Source organism: Macrobrachium nipponense, chromosome 9, assembly GCF_015104395.2.
Source record: "Macrobrachium nipponense isolate FS-2020 chromosome 9, ASM1510439v2, whole genome shotgun sequence".
NCBI lineage: Eukaryota > Metazoa > Arthropoda > Malacostraca > Decapoda > Palaemonidae > Macrobrachium > Macrobrachium nipponense.
Window position 1 is genome coordinate 72182383 of NC_061110.1, and position 7500 is coordinate 72189882.

Consider the following 7500-nt stretch of genomic DNA (forward strand, 5'->3'; position numbering starts at 1 on the left):
GTTCCCTTCGTGAACAGGTCAGAGAGAGCCATCTGGCATACGTTAAAAAGGAATTCTATGACCCGTTGTTAGAAGAGGGAAGTACCAAACTCTTAAAAGCTCCACCCTCCCAAATATAGGCCTCTAGTATCGACGAATCAAAAGCCATGAGTGTTGGTCATAAGACAGCCCAAAAGGGGTATCAACGAATGACCTATGAGGGTTACCAAGGCATACGCCCCCTAAGAAGCCAGGGACATGAAGAAGGAGGCGTATACAAATTCAAAGCCTACGAATTACTGTAGAAGACCTGACAGGAAGGCGGTCTCGTATGAAGTTAGCAGCCACTAAGACACAAAAGGTCTTTCAGAAAATGCCACACCCAGTCAGAATCCAAAAATCCAAAGGCGGGGCTAAGGAGATTTCAACTGAACAAAAAGGCGAGACAGAGAGAGAGCAGGGAGAAAAGGGAGCAGAGAAAAAAGGGGAATAGAGAAGCCAGAGAGAGAACAAACCGGGGAGCCTGAGGGAGAACTGCAGTGGCATGGCTGTGAAACAGAGAAGGACAGAAGAATCCCCAGAAGAAGAACAGGTGCAAAAGTGTGGTGTGCGAAGCAATCAAAGACAGTGAAAGTGACAATCAATACTCAGTAAAATTCCCTCGTGCCTATATACTCGTATTGCAACAAGTGCCAATTAAGTTTTATCAGTCCAAAAGCCAGTTAACTCAGAAGGTGGAAAAACACTTGTAAGAACACTAACGAAGAATAAAACGTAATTTGTATGAATATATCATTTCTTTCTCATCTAAAAGTAGAACCTTTCCTTTTAACGAATTCCAGATTAAGAACATTGAGCAGACAAGAAGAATTTATATAAGCCTAATTCCCCAAAGTACAGCCTCCACGGCACACGTTACCTTAGATCTGTGCAAAGAAAGTAAGTACCGTCACAGATAAATTGGTGGCAGAGCGACGGGATACGATGAGATAAAGATTGATATAGTGACAAGATTAATCGTTGTCGAGCGGTAAGGACAGGAAGAGATAAAGTGACAGCAAAGAAATGGTGATACGACGTGACACGAAGGACAGTTAAAGACAGCGGCCGCGAAAGAGAATCAAAAAGTTTAGTGTCGGCATAAGAGATTTCAATCCATTCACGCCACTCGAAAAAGAAAGTTCTCCCCAAAGACAGTTACCAGTGCTTCCCCAAATTCAAAGACAGTTATCGAGTCGTAACAATAAAAGCGCTCCAAAAAAAAGCACCCACACTTCACGAAGAAAAGCTCCACTCCGAAGAACAAGATCAGGCGTTTTACCAGAAGAACAAGATGTCGAAAGCATAAGGCAAATATATCAAGAGGAAAGAAAACAATCCCGAAAACGCATCCGTCAACGCAATCCTGCTCTGAGAGGAAAAGAAGAGAGAGAGAGAGGTCCCCTTTCCCAAGAGAAGAAGAGAGAGAGAGAGAGAGAGAGGGGGGAACCAACACATCATTCAACGCGCTGGTAGGCGAACGCAAGCTGTCAGACGTAACCCCGGATGCCGAAGGCGACGCAAGTTAAGTCCAAATAAAAATCCCCACACTTACATAACATTAAACTCTATTAAAAGTAAATTACGCGATTAACATTTCAGTTAGACAATTTCTGGTATTTCAAGATTAAAAGATTTTCACTGAACTTTTTTTTTTGGCAACGAAAACTCTACGATATTTCATTTTACTAATTATAACTAATCAGCTACTAAGACCTTTTCCCAAACATTTGTATTTACTAACCAATAACTTTAAATTTTAATTTTAATTTAGATTGTGTCATTTTATTTTGATTTTTTGTGATTTTGGTTGTTTTGTGATTTCTTATAACTTTGAAGTTTTTTGTTTTAATATTTGCTTTTAATCTTATTCGTTACGTCGAATGAATGTTTTACTTGTTTTTTATTTTGTTTGTTTAGGATAACAAGGGTAATTCACGGGAGGGTCGGTCTCGTTAGCGTACACTTTACGGTCAGTTCAGTATCGTTTTACCAGTACTGTTAAGAGGGTTTTTGTTGTTGTTTTTTTTTAAGAATCGCTTACCGATAACGTAAGACTTTTGAGAAATATTTCTGGGAAATTCTTTTATTTTTTATTTTTATGGTGATCGATACTTTCGTAAAAACAATTTATTGTTATCATTTCCTTTGGATATTACCGTCATAACTTTGATACTTTTAATGATACTCCGTACTTAAGAAAATTTCCATTAACGAGTCGATGGTCAAAGGGAGACCGACTCCTTATCAGAACGTAAGAACGCCTGTGCTCACGAGAAGTCAAACAAGGAAATTAACCATGCCGGAAGGTACACAGTCCGCGAATTCGAACGCAGCAGTAATGGGAACACATAAGGGACATGTGATTAATCACATAGCTAAATTTTGCGGAAGAAAGGATGGTCAGTTAGCTTGTAACTTAGAAAACTGGATAGAGCAAGTGGAGACACGCTAGGATAGCAAAACGGGGACAGATAGAGAAAAGCTTATTGAAGCCAAGAGTTATCTTGATTTGGAAGCCGGAGGGAGACTTAGAACGATACGTCCACTCCGAGACTTTACCGAGATCTTAAGAATTGGGAAGAATTGAAACGGTATTTTTAGGAAGGTTTATTCCACAGTTGGTGAAAGAGATCCAGTTACTAGCTTGGCAAGGAGAGTGCGTCAATTTAAGTTAGACGAAAGACGTTATCAAGAGTTTAGCTCTCAGTTGTATAACAATATGAATGAAAATGGGGTAACTTCATGGAATCCCACAGGTTGGATAGAGGTAGAAAGGAGGCAAGCAAAAAATGCTAATGAGTCATGTTAAAAAAAAAATATTTAGACTAGCAATAATGATTGGAAGCCTGCCAACAGAAGTCATTGCAAGGATGACTCGTAAGTGGGAGACATCCGATGATGTAGCCAGAGATTGAAGAGGAGGAACAAAAATCCTAGGTAGAAAGGCCTGAAGGGAATCTATACAGACCTTTAGTCGCTATAGGACAAAAGGAAAAGAGGTCCAAATAGATCTAGGACACCATCTAGAAATCAGAATAAGATGCCAGGTAAATTCTCTCAAGGGGGGGGATTTTCGACAGTCACGTGTTATAACTGTCAGAAGAAGGGACATTATGCCAGTGAACTGCCGAGGGATGGCCTTCTGTCCTTTCCATAAGAGAACAGGACATAGTGCTCGAGAATGCAGAAATAAATTTGTTTTCAGCTCCTAGAGGTAGATCTCAGTCGAGAGGCAGAAGTAGAAAAACAATAGTCAATCTCCCCCAGTTAGAGGAAATAGAGATTCCGTCCCAAATAGATATGCTAATCAAACAGCAAGTATAGGGTATCAACCAGTTCAGCCAATGTCAGACGACGCAATGGGAAATTTTCTGCTTACTGGTACAATGAATCTTCCTCTATAACAGAGAGAACGTCCGGAATGTCAAGGCTAAGCCCCAGCTACACAGGTTAGCAAAGTTGATGTAGGAAATGATTATAATTATAGACCATTATATCCCGCACATGGTCGGTCTAGAGAAACCTATTGTTACATTCTTTGATTACAGGAAAGTCCTAAGAATAATAATGTCAGAAAAGGTGTATCGATTGTATTTTTCTCACTTAAGTTTGAACCCAGCGGTAGATTGTAGAATCACAGACGTCCAGGGTAATGATATCCACGTAATTGGACAGTTAGATTTTCCTTTTAGACTAGGAAGAATTGCTCTAAGAGAAAATGTTCTGGTAGCCAGAGATATACAATTAGCTTTTGCTCATTTGCTGATAGGTTATCCAACTTATGGCTAGACAAGGGGATAAGCATTGATGCCCCTAGAGAACAACTAGTGATTAACAACGGTCGTGAGATTTCTAGAATACCAATATGCAAGTTAATTAAAAGAACCCAGACTACAGAGAATCCCACACTGAAAGGTATCTTAAAGAAGGATAAGACAGAGGGAAGATATCCAGAATGCATCACGAGTTCACAACAAAAAAGATCATTAACCTCTTAGAATCAAATCAATGCACTTATTTAAAGTTAGAAAGAAAGGGAATTAAGACTTAAACCAGGAGAAAGCACGTGGGTAGAATGTACAGTAAATCCAATTTTTGAAGGAAGGAAAAAAATTCTCACGCTACCTGAAAAGTCGCAAGTAAAGGAATACATTATTCTTCTAGTTTACATGAAGTCAGACAGAGCAAAATAGCATTACAGATTACGAATAAACAGAGGAGGAAAGGTTAAATTAACACCAGGTACAGAGATAGGCCTAGCAGAAGTATACTCCATACCTATCCGAGTTGTAGAAAGGGAAACGGTAGCCGCGATCAGTAAAGGAAATGAAATTACGCTCAGGACATAAAACTGAGAAGAGCTAAAATAGGATCTCATTTAAAGGGACATTAAGGAAACCATGTTAGAGAGGAATTCATAGACTTACTGTGCGAATATCAGGATATAGTCGCTCTAGACGGCGACACCTTGGGAAATACACGCGAAATAACGCACAAGATAGACATTCCATCGAACACAAAGCCAATCTACATACCAGCCTATAGAGTAGCACATTCCCAGAAGGAGATCATTGAAAGAGAAGTACAAAGAATGAATAGGCAAGGAATAATAGAACCATCTAAATCCCCATGGTCCTTTCCACTTTTGCTAGTTCCTAAAAGGGACAAAACTTATAGAATAGTTGTGGATTTCAGAAAAATTGAACCAAATTACTGAAAAATGATCCTTATCCAATGCGTCAATGCGAGATCTTATCGCTACCATAGGGTCCAAGAGATACTTCACCACAATAGATTTATTGCAAGGATTCTTGCAAATCCCTCTAGACGAAGAAAGTAAACCTTTGACTGCTTTTTCACTAGTAACGGCAGATACCAGTATGTAAGAATGCCCGTTTGGTCTAAAGTCAAGCCCGGTAACTTTTGTAAGATTAATGGATAAAATTTTGGGCGATTTACTAGGAAAAACAAAGACGTACACTGTTACATAGATGATTTGGTAATAGCAACAGACACTATAGAGGAACACATAGACTTAGTCAGAGAAGTCCTAAAGAGATTAAGAAAAGCCAACCTGAAGCTTTAAACTTAAAAGAAGAAGTGTAACTTCCTTAAAAGGAAAAAATAGACTACCTTGGTCATACACTAAGTGAAAACGGGCGTAGAAGTAAACGAATTAAAGATTAAGTCGATTAAGGAATATCCAACACCATCAGTGCAAGAAGGACGTAAAGTCATTCTTAGGTTTAGCAGGTTTTACCGCAAGTTCATAGGGAACTTTGCAGTCATAATCCGCACCACTAACTGAACTTTTAAAAGGAACACGTATCATTTGTATGGACAGACAAGCAGCAAGAAGCATTCGATGAATTGAAAGAAAGATTAACACATCCCCCAGTACTTAGCTTCCCAGACTTCGGCAAAGAATTCTTTTTAGCCACGGACGCAAGCCACATTGGTATATGGAGCCATGTTTAATGCAAAGCAAGATAACAAGTATAATGCCATAGCTTATTACAGTAGGAAATTAAAGCCCTCAGAAGTGAACTAACTCAGTAACAGACCTCGAGTCTCTAGCTATAATAGACGCTTTAAAGCATTTCAGATATATCATTTTGGTTACAAGATAACCGTGTTCACGGATCATTCAGCCGCAGTAGAAATGCTAAAAGAACCCTAATTTTTCTGGACGAAGAGACCCGTTGGTCATGACAGCCCAAGATTATGATATAGAGGTGAAATATGTCCCTGGGAAGACGAATAAGGTAGCAGATGCATTATCAAGATATATGTCACAAGGTGATAGTATAAATATAAGTCAAGAAGAAGAAAAGAATGAAACAATGTGCAATGACGTAAATGTATTCACATGCATTATACAGAGGAGCTTTCCCGGCAAAATTTCATAAAAGAACAAGAAAGAGATGAAGATATAAGGGAACTGTTTAAATACGTTAGAAAACGAAAGAAAACACAGCCACAAGATTAACCGAACTAGGTAGGAAGGTTGGATGTCCCACAGATGCATTAACGGACATAGATGGCGTATTAATTTGGAGGTGTCACGAATATGACACCCCAATTTGGTCAATTTTTTTAGGTGTACTGCACAAAAGATTAGTACCTAAGAGTCTAAGAGACAAGGTCATTGAGCTAATGCACGACGATGACATGAGAGCTCACCCAGGAAGGGATGAGACAATTAGATTAATTCAAAGAACTTTCCATTGGAAGAATTCACAAGGATGTTAGTAATTATGTGAAGAGCTGCAATACATGCAACAGCTACAAAGGAAGAACCAGACAAGGAAGTACCACTAGGGAAATATCCTATCCCACAGACTTCCTTTCGAAAGAGTCTATTGATCTTATCACTAATCTCCATACCACGAGTGTAAAGGGAATAAGAATATAATAGTATGTATCGACGCGCTCACGAGATATACAGAGTTAGGTACCACTAACTAGTAAAGTGCCAAGGATTGTGCAATCGCTCTCTTGATAAGATATTTGCAGATATTCTGCCCCCAGCTCATTATTTCGAGGAATGGGGACGAGTTCAACAAACTCGGTTAGTTCAATAAATTTGTAAAACGCCTTTAAAGGTAGAAAAGGTAGCGATACAGCCGTATCACCCAGCTAGCAATGGCTTGGTAGAAAGGAATAACAGGAAGTTTTAGACGTATTGCGTCACACAGTAGGACAGGATCCTAGATGGGGGGACGTCAATTTACCTTTAGTCCAATTGTCATTAAATGCAAGGCATCATACGAGTATTCGTGCAACTCCCATAAAAGCTTTGATGGGATATGAACCCAGATTACCTTATGCATGGCTGAATCAGCCAATACAGCCCTAATTACTCTGAAGATATCATGAAGATAAGAATCGGAAACTTTAAAGTAGTACACAAGCAATTGCACAAGAATCTAGAAGAAGCCCAGCAGAATATGATAGAGAAGCACCAGAAGGATTAAGGCCTGTAGACTACAAGAAAGGAGATGAAGTCTATATTAAGAAGGAAGTAAGAAGTGGTATTAATTATAAGTTAGCCACAAAATTCACAGGACCATACAAGGTCGTAGACGTACAAGAAACTAAGATAAAGGTTAAGAGAATGAATAACCATATGCCTTCCACATATGCTGAATCATTAGAAGAAGAAGAATTTTGGATAAACAAGGACAAGGTCAAGAGAACCAAAGAAGTTGAAGAATCCGAAATGACAGAGACGTCAGAAGAAATTCCAGAAGAAGGAACTAGATATAACCTAAGAAATAGAAGAGTCACTTTTCAGTGAAACAGAAGAACAAACCCATTAATTCATCCAATTATTCCATGTATTTATTTGATTTCGTTATTGCTAAGTTTACCTTCATCGGTCGACTTAGGAATAATCTTTTTTATTGTTACAATTCTTACTTTAATTAGTCGTTTGTAGCAAAAAATTTTGAGTTATGTGCACTAACTTCAAATTAA